The sequence below is a fragment of the Chrysemys picta genome, chromosome 14 (genome assembly GCF_011386835.1).
Source record: "Chrysemys picta bellii isolate R12L10 chromosome 14, ASM1138683v2, whole genome shotgun sequence".
NCBI lineage: Eukaryota > Metazoa > Chordata > Testudines > Emydidae > Chrysemys > Chrysemys picta.
The window spans coordinates 39,268,729-39,285,742 of NC_088804.1; the positions used below are offsets into that span (position 1 = coordinate 39,268,729).

At 47.4% G+C, this 17,014-nt stretch overlaps 1 protein-coding gene across 7 annotated transcripts in view; it reads right to left on the reverse strand.

The window, feature by feature from the left end:
- The window catches only part of KIAA0513 (KIAA0513 ortholog), an 82,561-nt gene extending 68,207 nt beyond the window's left edge, over window positions 1-14,354 (reverse strand). For 2 of the 7 annotated variants that reach the window (XM_065567301.1, XM_065567296.1), the window contains exon 1: window positions 14,198-14,354. The gene's annotated coding sequence lies outside the window, so the exon portion shown is untranslated. Of the gene's footprint in view, window positions 1-2,300; window positions 2,996-14,197 lie in introns of those variants that run through there. The other 5 variants (XM_065567297.1, XM_065567302.1, XM_065567298.1 and 2 more) reach the window with 5 other exon arrangements.
- Between the last annotated feature and the right edge of the window lie 2,660 nt (window positions 14,355-17,014).

Below are 17,014 nucleotides of genomic sequence, written 5' to 3' on the forward strand. Positions count from 1 at the left end.
ATTCCTTTATTTTTCTGGGCACAACGTTCATTCACAAAGATAAAGGGCTTGAACCTCGGAAGGATTTTACAAAACCTAGCATTATTAAAATGTTTTCCTTCATTCCTAAAAATGCAGAGTTTGCTGTTTCGATTTGAACTTCTTCCTGCAGACTCTGAAACCCAGACCCTGTGGCACTGTGCACAGGACAATCAGAAAGTGAAACTGACCAGTAAATAGATGGGGCTGTTTATTTTTGAACTGCCCAGCCTGAAGTAAAGGGTTAGGGGTTTGTAAGATTCTTTCCATACTGATAAGCTAAACTATGACTAGCAAAGGCACGGCAATGCTTTGCATCTGTGCTTTTAAAATTGCCTCCCTTAAAAACTTGAATCACTGGATAGAAAGTCTGATGGTGTTTTCAGAAGGATTGCATTGCACATTTTTACAAACTTAAATTTTCAGAGGTGCTAGGCCAAGAGCTCAACCCTTTGAAAATCAGGCCATTTACTTACTGATCTAAATACAGGCCTCAGAGCCTAATTTTTAAAGCGCTGATCTAGCAGGCAGCCAGCATTCGCCCCAGCTGTTCAGAACATCTAATATTTATCCCACTAAAGTCTAGTTTTGAATGTAGGCAACCTGGGTAATGGGGCTTCTGTTTTGGGATTCTTCCTAAGCATTCTCTGGCTTGTTTTATGCGCCAGACAACGGAAGGCAGGGAAACTGGAAGCAAATAGCTTTACTGTCAATCAGCCGCCCAGCCTGAGGGATGGGAATCGTCAAGGAACATTTTATCAGATTAACAATGAAGCAAGGGCAATTTCATGTTTAATAACAATGGGACCGAGCAGTCTTTGCTCACAGGATTCAAGGCAAAAAAAAAAAAAAAACCCCTTTTAATCTGGGGTAAGTAATTAACCGCTAAGCAATGCCCAGAAGACGGGGCTGGGGCTACAGAACACTGAGCACCGCTCCTCCAGAAGTCAATGCTCAGCACCTCACAGGATTGAGCTTTTACTGAGGGGATGCTTTTAAAAGACCCACCCTGGAGCTATGGGCAATGATACAAACTTGACCACTGGCCCAGTCAGCTGAGGCAAGTCAAAGACCAGAATCTACCGTTTCACCCTGGTCCACCAAAAAGACACCAGTCAGCTTGGATTAAATAAAAAGCAGCTTTAAGGACCCATCTAACCCCATAATTTTGAGCCCTGAGTCAACTGACCCCCAGCCACGCCATGGCTCTTTTATTGCAGCAGTGGAGATGTACCCTAAGAGTCTAACGCAATGGGATCTGAATTCAAATCCCTTATTGCCCTAGGACCGGCAGGGGGCTGGGAATGCTGCAGCTGGAAAGGGAAAGAGAAAATGGATCATTCCTGCAACCCCCTCCTCTTGGGTGAATGGCCGGCTCTGGAAGCAGCTACGTTCACCTCTCCTGAGCCAAGACTGTGCAACGCCAGGGTCTCTGTGAGCATAGGACCTAGGCGAGGTACAAACAGAGGAGGGAGTGGCCACCAGCCCACTGGGAACTAGGTAAACCTTCAAACAGCCATAGGATGGTGTTACTCTCAGGCCAGCACACAGTACAATTCCCCAGCACACAGTATAATGCTCTCCTCAGCTATTTATCTACTTTCCAATTATAACGCACAGCAATAGCGACCATTCCCCCGGTTTTATAAAGCTGCACCACATGGAGGGTAACAGCCAAAGAAAAGATTTTTAAAATATATCCCTTAAATCAGTATCACTAGAACCACGTGTTCGAATTAAGAGCTAGGCAAACAGCAGCACAACATATGCATAAACGTAGCAGGGGAAGCTTCCTAACAGTGAAGTCTACCCGGCTACTGAACAGTCCCCCAAGGAAAGTGATGGAAACTTAAAATTGGGCTGGACAAAGGATTAGAAAAGGTCCTATGGGGAACCACCCTGCCTTGGCCAGGGGATGGACTAGACAGGACCTGATAGAGACTGAAAAGATGGATCTTCCATGGAAATCGGGATAAGTTTGCACCACCTATCTATACCTTGGGTGGAAACCTGTCCATGTAGGTTAAACCAGGCAATAGCTCACAAAGGATCAGTATAGAACGATGCTGTTTCCTTGCCCATTACAGGGGGAAGGGCCTCCTAGGTTGGAAAGCATTTGCAACGCCTAAGAAGAGCATTCCCCGGCCAAATCTCAGCAGGTTGAGATGCAAAGAGGAGCTGCAGGCCAGGACAGAACACGAGTAAATGCCACATACTGAGCAGCAGCTGCAGAACACACCTAATCATGGCCATGGGCAAAGGACAGAAGACACAGGCTTTACCGGAACAAAGAGAATCCCAGAAGGGCAATTTCTCCTTGGGAGACGTGCCAGGGGTATTGTAACGGCAGCGCAATTCAGATTGTACCCTGTACTGTCGAATTCACACTTGGCCACAGTGATATGAGCATCTGTGATCTTTAGGCTCGATGGCAGCAGCACGCTGTACCTAGGAAGAGAAAACTGACCCAGAAATAGCTCGAGGCTTGATTCAAAACGGAGCAGCCACCCTGCTATTAGCACAGGCTGGCAAATGCACATCCCAGTCCTTTGCTCATTACTTTGGCTCCCTGCTGCACACTGGGTTCAGTCCTCATCTTCAAAGCACTCTGGGGGCTGACTTGAGCTGTCTAAACACGACAGCCTCTCGCACCCCCACAAGCACCATCTCCCTCCACATGTGTCTTATGGAAGCACTCAGAGGCCCATCACAGTGTGTTCTATGCAGTCCCCTCTCAAAGCACTCACTCAGTTCCTAAGAAACCGTCAACTTCAAGGGTGAGATTGGAAAGGGCTCTCTCATCAGCTAGCCTAACGAGCGCAGAATTCTCTTTCATGGGGGATCGGAACGATCATGAATCTCGCCACTTCCAAGCAAAAGGCAAAAACTCCCTTTCTAGCCTTCCTACCACAAGACAAACAATCCCATGATAGAGGGACTGAAGGGAGAGAATACACAGAGATCCTCATTAAAGTAGCTTTTGTAAGCCCACAATGATGAGCATGGTATAAATGCCCTAGATTTAAAAAAAGAAGGAAAAAAAGGGGGGGAGGATCAGTTCACAGTGACAAGACAGGCAAAGTTACCTTCTTTGATACAAAAAGAACGAGGAGTACTTGTGGCACCTTAGAGACTAAAATTTATTTACAGTAATTTTGTTGGTCTGAAGTTAATACCCGCTGTTTTAATTCTGTTGTGAGGAAGCCAAATAGTTCCATCTTTTAACAGCTCTTCGCCACAAAAATTCACAGACCTTTTGTCGGCCAGGCATGCAGGATCACACGGACAAATGCCTCATTTCTAAAGCGTTAAAACACACTGCAAGGAATGTTTGGCTTTGGTGGAGTTACCACTTGTGCTCCAGGAGGAAATAGGTCACTTCCTGCCATGCAAATGAAAACAGTTCTCTTTCTCCTTCCTTCTAGTGTTCCCTCCCTACACATATGCTTTTGGCTTGCAAGCTCTCTGGGTCACAGTCCATATCTACTGGTCTGTTCACACAGCATCTAGGCCAGAGTCCTCCATCCCAACCGGGGTCACTGGATGCTACTGCAACATAAATGTTACAGAATGATTGAATAATGCACTGGTCAAACACACATCTCTGAAACGAATAACCTCCATACAATGGGAAACATTGAACATTCGCCAGAGTTTATAGGCTGTTGCCTCTTCATAGCTGGTTGTAAAAGTAACTCACGCAACAAAGAGAAAAGAGCAAATGCCACAGGAGAGGGATGCCTATTACCAGAGACTGCTCAGTTCGTTAACAGAAGAGAACAGCTGACGACTCCACAGAATGCAGCAGCTCAGGCAGATGCTAAAAAGAACGCAGCAAGATTCCAGTGGTGCATTAGGGGTAGAAGGGTTGCTCTCTCTACACGCACAGGGTTACATCTTTGCTAATTCTGTTCAGTTCTTCTCATCACCCTGACACCTTCTGTAAGTGTGAAGTTCACATGAATCCCGATCAGGCGGCTTTGCTCCTGTCTTTGGTGCCTGGAGTCTTATGTTAGCAAGAAGGGGAACTTGCCAGTGCTTTAAACACAGGCGCTGGATCAATGACTGTCGGGGTCACGAACTCCTCACTACACGTGTACATGCAAACTGTTGCAGGCTTTCCTGCATCTCCAACTGGCAGGAGACAGTCTCTGATGAGGGGACCGAGGCACCATGACCCAGTGTCTCTTGACCTCCAGATAAGAGTACTGCAAACCTCTTTCAGTGTGCAGCCATCACACGGCAACTGAAATTGCTGGAGAGCGCGGAAGCAATAGCGGGCCAATGCAAACACTTTCTACCCGCCCTCACTGATACACCACTGACTCTCTGCTTGCTTCAGAAATGAATTCAATGGCCTGGCCTTAGAATCCTTGTGAATGAGACCGTAAGCTCTTTAGGGCAGGGAATTTTTGTTCTGTGTTCGTACAGCTCCTAGCACAGAGGGTGCCTGGCCCATGGCCAGGCTCCTAAGCTTTAGTGTCATACAAATACACTACAACTGGTTCTACCCTGCTAAGTCCTTAGAATGGGACCTGGCTACTCAGAGACTCTCTTGACCTCCCCAACAACGGTACACCATTGGGACAATCATGTGGAGAGCGGAGATCCAGGTTTAGACCATCAGACACTGGGAGCACTGCCTCTGCAAGTGGACCCCGCCAGTGGAACGCCTCCCCCGACTCGACTGTGTTCAGCTGTGCGCACTCTAACCACAGGAATGATGTTCGTCAAAAGAACATTGTACATGCATGTCCCTGAAGCTCCGAGGAACAGATAAAAGCACATCCTTTCATGGGCTGTACGGAGCCCAATAATGTGTGTTTGGCTAAAGCGCATCTTCCAGAAAGACATCCAGATCCTTGTCTGAAGACATCAAGAGATGGAAAATCCACCACCTCCCTTGCTAGTTTGTTCCCATGGTCTATCACCTTCATTGCCAAAAAGCTGGGCCTAATTTCTAATTTGAATTTGTCTGGCTTCATGCCACTGATTCTTGTTCTGCCCTTCTCTGCTAGATTAAACATCCCTTTAGTACCTGGTATCTTCTTTCAGTGAAGGTACTTGTATACTGTAAACAACTCTTCACTGGAACCTTTATAGTCCCTCTTCCCCCATATGCATTGGTCCATGCTAAGGTCTAATCCTGGCAAGCTGCTTTATATGTGGGCAGAAACCTGTGGAGTGGCCTGTGGGATTGGAACCTATTGAAATATCCTCAGCAAGAGATTTCCACTGCAGTTTTCATTGCAGGTAACCCAACTCCCTTAAGTATGAAACACCGCTTTGTACAACTTGCTCTGAGCCTTTAGCCTCTTTCAGCAGTTCACAAGGGTTATTTGTCCCATATGCTGAACTGCCCATCTCGGTGGACAGCCGTGTCATCTGCCGTTCATCTGCGTGCTTTTAAAAATCTACACACCAATAACCCCGCCACACGAACAGTTTACAAGGATCACTCTTGCTTCCCAGCTAACCCTGAATAACAGAGCACCATGAATAATTCAAAATACAACTGTCAACATAACCGATGAACAAAGTGAATGCATGATGCATTTTCTGCTTTTTTCATTGCTTGTTCAGTGACACATTGCAAATTGCCGTTAACTTGCAATGAAAGTCCCAGCTATTACAGAGAAGTCACTCCTGTTGTACGAGTAGCCCCCCTGCAGAACTGCAGCCAGAGCCAACCCCATTACGGACCAGTGGCTAGGCTACCAGCTTAGGACTCGGAAGACCTGGGTTCAAGTCCCTGCTCTGCCCATGACCCCCCGTGTGATAGCAGAACGGGTACAGGTTTTATAAGCTCTTTGGGGACAGGGACTATCAATATTTGTGAGTGGCTTATCCAACACATTGCTAGCACTAAACAAACACTAACAGCATCAGCCAATTTGCAATGCTCCAGGATAGCTCAGAATTCAACTAGCTTGACTATGCTGTGGTAAACCTGCACCTTTAGGCAGAGCATTAAGGCACAATACAGCAGACAAAAGGTCTATCGGCTACGCAGCCTCCAGCCCAGGGCTTTCAAAAGAAATTATCCAGTGAAACAATGGGAACTTTATTTCTCTGACAGTTAGTGATCTTTAATGCTGTCAACACAAGACAAGCTGTGGATTCACGATCAGGAGCCAGGGACCCACCTGGTCTTGGTCCGGAAAGGTTTCATTCTAACAAATGGAGGGTTTTTTCCCCTGCAGCGCAAACAGCAAGAAACAGCCGCAGGTTAAAAGGGACAGAAGAAAACGAGATAACCACCATTAGCTGGTGAAGAGTGGGATGAGGGTCGCTCGGCAGAGCTCGCTACTGCATCTTGCTTACATACCCGCCTCCTCTGTTCTTAAATTTGCCCTGCAGCACTAGATGGGTTGCCCCAGTTATTTTTCAGTCCTGCTATGAGCGCTGATCTCATTCAAAGGGTGACAGGCTGCAGCAATGCATTCCAACCATTGGATAGTCTAGTTACTAGGGTAGGATCTGATCCAGTGACAACTCACACTAAGAAAAAAAAATTAATGGAGCTGCTACTCCAAACACCTACACTTTTTTTTTTTTAATTCAAGCATCACAGCTCTCACGTAGAATATATTTTTTAATACATTTTATAACAGTTGGTATAAATCTGTTTCCCTACAATAAGGGGGTGGGAATTAACCTGATGAAAACCTCTCTCTTTGTCAGCAATGCCTCAGGGCAAGCAAAACTAATCCAAAGAATATAATTTGATGCTGTTTCTATACTGAACAAAAAACGCCAGTAATAGCAACGCTGCAAATTACAGACCGTTAAACCGGGTTACATGCTCACAGTCAAAGACTATATGTATTTGAATAGCAAAACATCTTAACACGCACATCCTTCAGCATCCGAGACTTTTATTAGTCTTATATTGAGCGGTCTGGTACCCTTTCAACTATCCATCACAAGTTCAAATACAAGCTAGGTTAGTACCAGTTAAAAAGTCCTTACCATCTGATGGCTATTTGTTGGCCTGGGAGATATAAATGGGTGGGATTCAAGGCAGACACCAGTACTGCAATCAACACCGTTCATGGTATGGAAAGGGAATTATTCAAGGTCAGGTTGATGGGGCAGCATGAGGGAAGTTTGCACTGTTCATGCTGCACCTGTTCTGTGCAGGAGGAAAGGAATTCAGATTTCAGAGCTGCCAAACAGGCTAGCAATAATGACATTTGGTTTTACAGTATTTGCTTTGGGGAAAAGAAAAAAAAAAATCTTGGTAAACAATTTAATCGGCCTGTAGAGATGTCAGCCCAGCAGAATTACTCTGACGGTTCTCTGTTGGTTTCATCGACAAGAAAAAAGAAACCACATCATGCAAGATTTTGCACAGCATGAAGCTTGACTGGCCAAACCACTAGACCACTACAAGACCAAACCAGTTTTTCTTCAGCAAATATCTCACTTCTCTTCAACAAGATCTGGTGCGGCATTCCTGTCACTTCCTTCTTTTGGGAGAGAGAAGCAATAGGCATTGTTCACCTCTTGCTGATGCACTACACCCTGCATGATTTAAAGCTTCCCTTTCCCTGCTCGACACAATTGGCTTTCAAAGGCAAGACTCGGGATCTTGCTTTAAAGCTTCATGTGCCCAATTAAATAACATTTCCAAATTAACAAGGCCAGATTCATCCCTAGGGTAAGCTCCATTGGCTGCAAGGGAGTTTAAACCAGACAGTGGACCAAATGCATCTCTACCAGCATGCCAAGCCCACCATCAAATAATGGGTTTGTTACAAATTAAAAAGATGAGGGGCATATTGCCCAGCGGCTAGGGCACAAGGCTGGGATTCTAGAGACCTGCGTTACATTCCCAGCTGCCAGCCACCTACCCCGAGACAATGGGCAAGCCACTTCGCCACTTTCTGCCTCCCCTATGCCCTGCCACTCTTTGCCTGTCCCATCTATTTAGAGTGTAAGCTCTTCGGGACAGCAACCCTCTATTACAGGGGTGGCCAAACCGCAGCTCGTGGAGACTCCCCCCTCCATTCTCCACCTACCAGACTGCTTCTATCCTGCAGCGGGGTGGTGAGGCTAGGGGCTTCTGCCAGAGATGACTGGTGCCTGCTGAGTGTGGGGGGGGGGGGGGGAGAGGGAGGAGGAACAGGTTCGCAGAGCGTTACAGGGGGTTCACCAGAAAAATTTCACTAATGGCTGCCAGAGAACCCTGGACATTGGAGAGAACAGGTGGGACCCAGTTGCAGGGCAGAGAGCCTGAGCCCCAGGGAGAGCGGGGCCGGCAGCCCGAGCCCTACCCCCATTAGCGGGAGAGCTGGCAGCCCGAACCCCAGAGCTCCGCACGGGGCTGGCAGCCCAAGCCCCAGGGAGAGCAGGGTGGGCAGTTGGGGCTGGCAGCCCAAGCCCTGCGGGGGATCCGGCAGCCCGAACCCCAGCAAGAGCGGGGCCGGGCAGTTGGGGCATCCATCACATTGAAGTAATTTAAAGTTAAATCCCTGAAAATATTCATTTTTAGGAGGGGGTTCACAAGATTTCATAATTTAGTGAAAGGGGTTCACGGGCTGTGAAAGTTTGGGAACCACTGATCTAGCACAAGGGTGCTCCAATCACTGTTGCGGCCAACCAGTGGGCTAGTAGCAGAGAACTGCAAAACTACTGGGTTCAGCATGAAGCAAAGAACCTTTCAGTAGAGGGAAATAAGAGACAGGATGCAGCAATGTGTATAAACAACTACCACAGAAGCCAAAAGGAACTGCTCTTCCTCATATCAGTAGCTCCAAAGCTATTATACGTCTCTTTAAAAAAAGCAAACAAACCTTATCTGTGCGCCTGCTTTACTTGTTCTAGCAATCTATTATTAATGTACTTGTCTATACCGAACCATGCTGCGGCACTCAGATTTAATATTTGAAAACCACTTGGCCCAGCAGCAAGGGGAGCAATCTCTCCAAAGAGCATTTCCTTCCAGATTTGTCAAACTCTCATAAACAAACTCGGCAGGAAGAACTGTTTTATCATCACGATTTCACACCGGCAGTGGTTTTCTAAATGATTTGGGAAAGTGACTTTTTTGTGTTGAGAACACTTCAGAACAAGGTGTTTCTATGTTCCCATCACTTAGAAAAAGGTGAAATTCACCCCACAACAAAGTGTTCAAAAGAGACCGCCCGGGACTAGAATGACAAGAGAGCTGCAGGGCAGGATTGAGGTGCATTAGCAGAGCTGTGGGGCCCCATACTGCAAGGTGCTTAGCACCCTTTGCTCCCATATAGATTCAGTAGGAGTTGAGAGTGCCGATCATCTGAGAGGAGGCACCAGCTTCCATAAGGATTAGCCGCTGTGGGAATCAAAGACCAGAAGTGCAGAGATACTGCAAGTGGGACCGGAGGTGCATCCGCAGAGAGAGATGAAGACTTGCATAGCTCCTGCCCATGTTCTACTTGTCCGAAGCCAACATAACAGGGACCTCATTTCCATAAGCACCCGTCACGCGAGATGTTTTATAAAACAACCTCAATACACTTCTAACAATATCAGTCTAACTGTCTAAATTATTCTGACCATAAACAGTTGGGAAATGAAGTCATAGGACATTAAAATAAACAGCAATATCCCGACATCAGAAACATTAATGAAGCATTTCATTTTTTCAGGTAACTCTTGTTACTCTAATTATACAGCACAGTGTGTGCAAACACCATGTCTGCACAGTTGTAACCGTATGTATATGTATCTAAAATCAATAGGACAGGTCTATTTCAGAGACATCCCCCCTGGCCCTGTGAAAGCCAAGTCACAATGGAACTGTCTTGTGACACCACTGCAGGGCAAGGCACTTTCATGTAAGCATTCCAGAGCTTAGGAACATTCAACTACTCAAGCAATTTGCTCATCTGAGCCTCCCCTTAGCCACTTCCAAGTAAAGGCTTAACCAAGCTGTGAGAGAAGTACTTGTTATTGTCTCTGTACATCACGCCTTAGGGCTTGATCCTGCAAGCTGATCTCCGGGGGAAACCCTTACAGCTGCACTGAGTCCCAGTGGAGTCAACAGAACTCAGTACAGGCATTCGGGGATATCTCAGATTGCAGCATCAAGGCCTAAGATATCACATTCTCTAGAGCACAAGCCCGGTTTCTCTCTGCAGACAACACCTAGCAGAAGGGGTCCCCAGTTCTAATCTGTGCTCCTGGAGGAACCGTAAAATAAAAGAACCATCATCATGCATCAGTCCCTAACAGCTGTGGAGCCTAAATCCACCCCTTCTCTCTATCCCACCCAGCACAAACTTCCTGCCCCAGAACACTTCCACAAAACTCAACCCTCAACAGCAGGCAAACTTTCCAACCAACGCTCCCTTCCCCTTTCCAGTCCACACTCACAGCAGCAGCAGGACCACCTAGCAGTTCAACAGCAGCATCGTTGGCAAGTATCACACTATTTTAAAAAAATACAAGTTACAAGACTTTAACATGACAGCTTCTCCTGAAGTCATTTCCCCAAAATTCAGGCCTAGTCTACACTTAAGTTTTGCCACTCTAGCTAACCAGAAAGCCCCTTCTAGTGTAGACATAACTTATACCTGGAAAACGACAACACAAAGGGTACGTCTTCACTTACCTGAGGGTCTGGCGGCAGGCAATCTATGTTCTGGGATCGATCCCGGAAGTGCTCGCCGTCGACGCCGGTACTCCAGCTCGGCGAGAGGAGTACGTGGCATCGAAGGGGGAGCCTCCGTGCCGCGTCTGGACCCGCGGTAAGTTCGGACTAAGGTACTTTGAATTCAGCTACGTTAATAACGTAGCTGAATTTGCGTACCTTAGTCCGAAGTGGGGACTTAGTGGGGACCAGGTCAAAAAGTGCTCTTCCTGGTATAGCTTATACCAACTCCCCAAGAAAACTAGAGCTAGGCCTACACTAGGAGTGCTTTGCCAGCACAGGAATCTGGCATACTGTATCAGCAACGCACAACTAGTGTGGATTTTTTTGCATTTTTGCTGGTATCACTTATTTCAGATTCCACACACCCGCCCCCACACACACACCTACACCTCTCCGAGTGAAATACACCAGAAAAAGTGCAGTTTTGCCAGTATATTTGCGGCTACACTAGGACTTCTGCCAATATAAAAGTGTCACACAAAAAAAGCACTCAGCCCCAGATTACTGCTATATATTTAGTCTGTAGATTAATCGCCGTTAACTTACACAATTAATCACGATTAATCGCACTGTTAAACAACAGAATACCAATTGAAATTAAATATTTTTGGATGTTTTTTGACATTTTCAAATATATTGTATTCTGTGTTGTAATAGAAATCAAAGTGTACAGCGCTCACTTTATATTATTTTTATTACAAATATTTGCACTGTAAAAATGATAAACAAAAGAAATAGTATTTTTCAATTCACCTCATACAAGTATTGTATTGCAATCTCTATCGTGAAAGTGTAACTTACACATGCAGATTTATTTTGTTTCATAAGTGCAATCAAAAACAAAACAAGATAAAACTTTAGAGCCTACAAGTCCACTCAGTCCTACTTCTTGTTCAGCCAATTGCTAAGACAAACAAGTTTGTTTACATTTACAGGAGATACTGCTGACTGCTTCTTATTTTACAATGTCACCTGAAAGTGAGAACAAACGTTCGCATGGCACTTTTGTAGCCAGCGTTGCAAGGTATTTACATACCAGATATGCTAAACATTCATATGCCCCTTCATGCTTCGGCCACCATTCCAGAGGACATGCTTCCATGCTGATGATGCTTGTTAAAAAAAATAATGCGTTAATTAAATTTGTGACTGAACTCCTTGGGGGAGAATTGTATGTCTCCTGTTCCATTTTACCCGCATTCTGCCATATATTTAATGTTATAGCAGTCTTGGATGATGACCCAGCACATGTTCGTTTTAAGAACACTTTCACAGCAGATTTGACAAAACGCAAAGAAGGTACCAATGTGAGATTTCTAAGGACAGATACAGCACTCGACCCAAGGTTTAAGAATCTGAAGTGCCTTCCAAAATCTGAGAGGGACAAGGTGTGGAACATGCTTTCAGAAGTCTTAAAAGAGCAGCACTCTGATGCGGAAACTACAAAACCCAAACCACCAAAAAAGAAAATCAACCTTCTGCTGGTGGCATCTGACTCAGATGATGAACATGCATCAGTCCGCTCTGCTTTGGATCGTTATTGAGCAGAACCCATCATCAGCCTGGACACATGTATTCTAGAATGGTGGTTGAAGCATAAAGGGACATACGAATCTTTAGCGCATCTGGCACATAAATACCTTGCGACACCGGCTACAACAATGCCATGAGAACATCTGTTCTCACTTTCAGCTGACATTGTAAACATGAAGCGGGCAGCATTATCTCCTGCAAATTGTAACCAAGTTTGTTTGTCTGAGCAATTGGCTGAAGTAGGACTGAGTGGACTTTTAGGTTCTAAAAGTTTTACATTGTTTTATTTTTGAATGCAGTTATTTTTTGTACATAATTCTACATTTGTAAGTTCAACTTTCATTATAAAGAGATTGCACTACAGTACTTGTATTAGGTGAATTGAAATATACTATTTCTTTTGTTTTTTACAGTGCAAATATTTGTAATCAAAAACAAATATAAAGTGAGCACTGTACACTTTGTATTCTGTGTTGTAATTGAAATATATTTGAAAATGTAGAAAACATCCAAAAATATGTAAATAGTATTTATTATTATTTAATCATGCAATTAATTTTTTTAATCGCTTGACAGCCCTACTAAATACCTAAAAACTACAAGTTGCAGTGTCTGGGATCCTCCCTTTACCACCTCCTATAGAAAGTTGCCAGGGCATGAGAACAGAGAGAAGATCCGATCATCTGGACAGTCAGAGGCACTTTGTAAGAATTAAGAGTAATTAGGAATGAAAGGTCTTTGTGAAAACAAAGCCACAGTTGGGGTGGTGCCAAAAGGCTAGTTACAGCCAATTATTATTATTTTTTTTTAAGAAAGCTTCTTAGCTAAAAATAAATTGAATGTCACTGTGCTAAACCTGGAAACTCAAATATGAATCTGCCTCCAGTCGGGGTCTATTACATGAGGATCCAGAGGCACAGTGGACTTCACTGTATCAAATCAAGCACCGATTCATATGAGGAAACCACATGCAAGTCCCCTATAGAAGAGAGCACACAGGTAAAGGGGTGTCTACACTGCAACTGGGATTGAGCCTCTCAGGGTGGGAAGACAGAACCCAACTGAGGCTCGAGCGAACGTGCTAAAAATAGCAATGTGGACGTGGCAGCATGGGCTCTCGAGCCCACCCGACTGCCGGGATCGGAGCTCAGGTGAGCTAGCCAGAGGCGCCACCAGGCCCACACTATTTTTAGCACACTGGCTCAAGCCCCACTAGTGCAAGTCTGTTCACGCCCAGCTGCCGTGCAAACGTCCCCTAAGGGTACACACAGTTTGCATTCAAACCCTGTTTAGATGTAGCACTTGTACCCACCATTACATTGCTGTAGTGCTGGTAGTCACTGGGGCTTGCTACCCAGGAAGAAACCTCTCTCTGTCACTGAAGTGTCTAGCTCTGAACAGCACCAGTTCCCACTGGGATCTGTAAGATTCTGTGCCACGTTAGACCCCCCACCTCTGTTCCAGGGGAAAGTCATCTCCATCGCAGCTAAGAGGGTGGAGAAGTGTAAAGAAACACACAGATCCACAAGGTCCCTGCAAGCCACTCCAGAGCAGGGACAAGGGGGCCACACACGCACCTCCCCCGGAACATGCCTCCCTACAGCTCCTGTCTGCCCCACGGGGACGAGGCCAGAGACGAGAGGCTGCACGAGGGCTCAACCACCCCCCACTCACACTGCTCAGACCCACGGGGGTCCGCTGCCCATCCCCGCCTTCACGCATGATGCAGTCACCGGAGAGCCCACGGCACAGCCACCGGCACCGTGCAAAGAGCTCCCCCCCCCCCCGGGCCCGGCACACGCACCCACACCTCCCGAGCTCCCCCCCCCCTGCACAGGTCCCCCGGGCTCCCCTCCCCGCTGTGCACAGCTCCCCCCACCCACAGCGCCCCCCGTGCACAGTTCGCCCCCAGGCTCCCCCCGTACTCCCCCGCGCCGTGCACAGCTCCCCCGGGCTCCCCCGCCGTGCACAGCGCCCCCGCGGTCCCTGCCGCCCCCCGCTCACCCGTGCAGCTGCCTGGGCCCGGCCTCCGCGCCCCGCTCGCAGCGCCAGCACCGCGCAGACTCCGAGCCGCGGGCAGCGAACCTGCCGCCACGTGAGATGGGCGGGGCGGGGGGAGGGGAGGGAGCCGCGCTCGGCTTGGGGGCGGGGCTCCGCCAAGCGGGGCGGGGCTTCTGCTTCCCTCGCCTGCCGCCGCCCGGCAGCAGCAGCCGCTCGCTCAGGGCCGCCCCCCCAACCCAGCTCTGCCCCACGGCTTCCCCCCGCCCCTATCTCAGCCCCGCCCCGCGGGCTCCCCCCATCTCAGCCCTACCCTGCCCCCCCCCACCCCAGGAGCTCTCCCCGCCCTCATCTCCGCCCCCACGGGCTCCCCCCACCCCCATCCCAGCCCTACCCTGCCCTGTCCCAGGAGCTCCTCCTCCCATGCCCATCTCAGCCCTGCAGCGCCCACGGGCTCTCCCCTCCATCCCCCAGGAGCTCCCCCCGCCCTCATCTCCGCCCCACGGGCTCCCCCCATCGCAGCGCCGCAGGGTCTCCCCCCCACCCCCATCCCAGCCCTACCCTGCCCTGTCCCAGGAGCTCCTCCCATGCCCATCTCAGCCCCGCAGCGCCCCACGGGCTCTCCCCTCCATCCCCGCCAGGCCCCAGGAGCTCCCCCCGCCCTCATCTCAGCCCCACGGGCTCCCCCCATCGCAGCGCCGCAGGGTCTCCCCCACCCCCATCTCAGCCCGACCCTGCCCTGTCCCAGGAGCTCCTCCTCCCATGCCCATCTCAGTGCCCCACAGGTTGCCCCCGTCCCCATCTCAGCTAAGGTGACCAGACAGTAAGTGTGAAAAATGCGGTCCGGGTGTGGGGGGGTAATAGGAGCCTATCTAAGAAAAAAGCCCCAAATATCGGGACTGTCCCTATAAAATTGGCGACAGCTGATCATCCTAATCTCAGCCCTGCCACACCCCAAGGCTCCCCACATACCCCCCATCTCAGCCCTGCAGCACCCCAGGGGCTCCCCTACTGCCCCAGCACTACAGGAGTTCCCTGCTTCTTCCCTCTCTCCCTGTCTGCCCCCACATCAGACCCACACTGATTACAAACGCTGGTCTCCCCCCCTCAGCTCTCTGCTGCAGCTTTATCCACACCCCCTTCCCCTGCCTCACTGGTTTGGGCCTGTGCTGCAATGTTACAGGCCTTACCCTGCTCAGTTATAGAGTTTAGCTTCACTGGTTTATTGAAAAATCTGGATTCAAGTGAAGTAAGATCAACATGCCAGCACTACCTCCTCTTTTCTGTAATTCAGTACACCTCGGTGTAGCTAAAGTGAGATAAGAAAAGGCCATTGGCACTGGAGAATTAGGACTAGTTGTTCTGAGCTTTATTTAATTTATTAAGGATTCCTTTAGCTGATTCTGTTCAGAAAAGTGCTTCTTGCTTTTCCCAAACACAACCAAGCCTTTCGAGTTGGTCCCAGTGCTTAGAGAGAGCATTCTGAGAGTTCAACCTGACAGCTTGTTCGTTAGCAGATCTCAGATGCAGTCCCTAGAATTATTTCTTCCCACTGTAGCAAACTTTTTTCTAAATGTGCACGATTGTAATTAAGGAATCGCTGGCTGATTAAAAAGCATAGAACTAAAGTTCCTTACCCATCATTAATAATACCCGAGATGATTAGATTTTTATTGAAACAATTTTGTGTTTAGATTGCAAAGTTGGCACTTTTTTTTTTTTTTTTTTTTTTTTTTGGTAAAGCAGGATGCATGCCTATAGGGCACTATATAAATAAATAGCTAATTTACCACTGATACTGGGGGTAGGGCAGTACTCTTTGTACAGCATTCATCTTGGAAACTAAAAATAGATGTCAGTTTCAGCTCTTCTTTTTAGTCAGTTTCACCTTCTGGGTTTCATGCACTAATAACTCAGTGTAATGTTTGGGTTGCAAGCACACCTGGGGAACGTTTAAATCCAAACCCCCCAAAAATATTTCATGGAAACATTTTTGGTAATTAGATTTTGCAAGAGCTCATATGTCAGCTATATTTTAGAGCTAAATTCCCTTCCAATGTCCATTTAAGTATTGAAAATAGCATGATATGTTAGTTCAATTTTACTCCCGTGAAAGCTATTCTGGTTTAGTCAGCTTGCTCTCTCTATGCAGCTGGATGCATTTGATTATCTAATTTCTCCTTGAAATTGGTAAAGTCTGCAAAAGATATGTACAGCAGTGCTCAACCTGCCCCATTTCCTGAATCCTCTACATTGGCAGTTTGTAGAAAGAGCTAAAGGCAGATTTCTCACACCTCCTGTTTTGATTTACGAATGTGGGTTTTGACACTTAAAAGCCAACAGAAAGGGCGATGAAGCAATTCAGCATAGAGCCCTAGGCACATTCGTCTCACTTAAAGTCTCTACCGCACAGTGTTCTCTGTATTTTAGGAGTGCAATAATAAATATATTGCACATGCAGGCAGGATTAGATTAAGTCTTTGTCTAGAATACTGTAATTCCATCCTGCTGCTCAGAGTGTGACACTCATTTTCTGGCCGTGAAATGGAAAGCTGTAAAATGGAATTGCCCAAGAATTGGTGACTACTACCCCACCCACGGCATTAAAAAAAAAAAACATCCACCCCAGTAACTGGCCTGTGTACCAACCCAAACGCTAACCCAGGTGTGACACTTCTTGGAATACCCAGAAGTGTGAGTCACCTTATTACCACCTGCCTTCAACACGAGGGAGGCCAGTCTGTGCCAGCTGAGTGTTAGTTCCCTAATTCAACCAGCCCATCCACCTCTCCCAACACTGGCCTCTGGGCTATGCCATCCCTG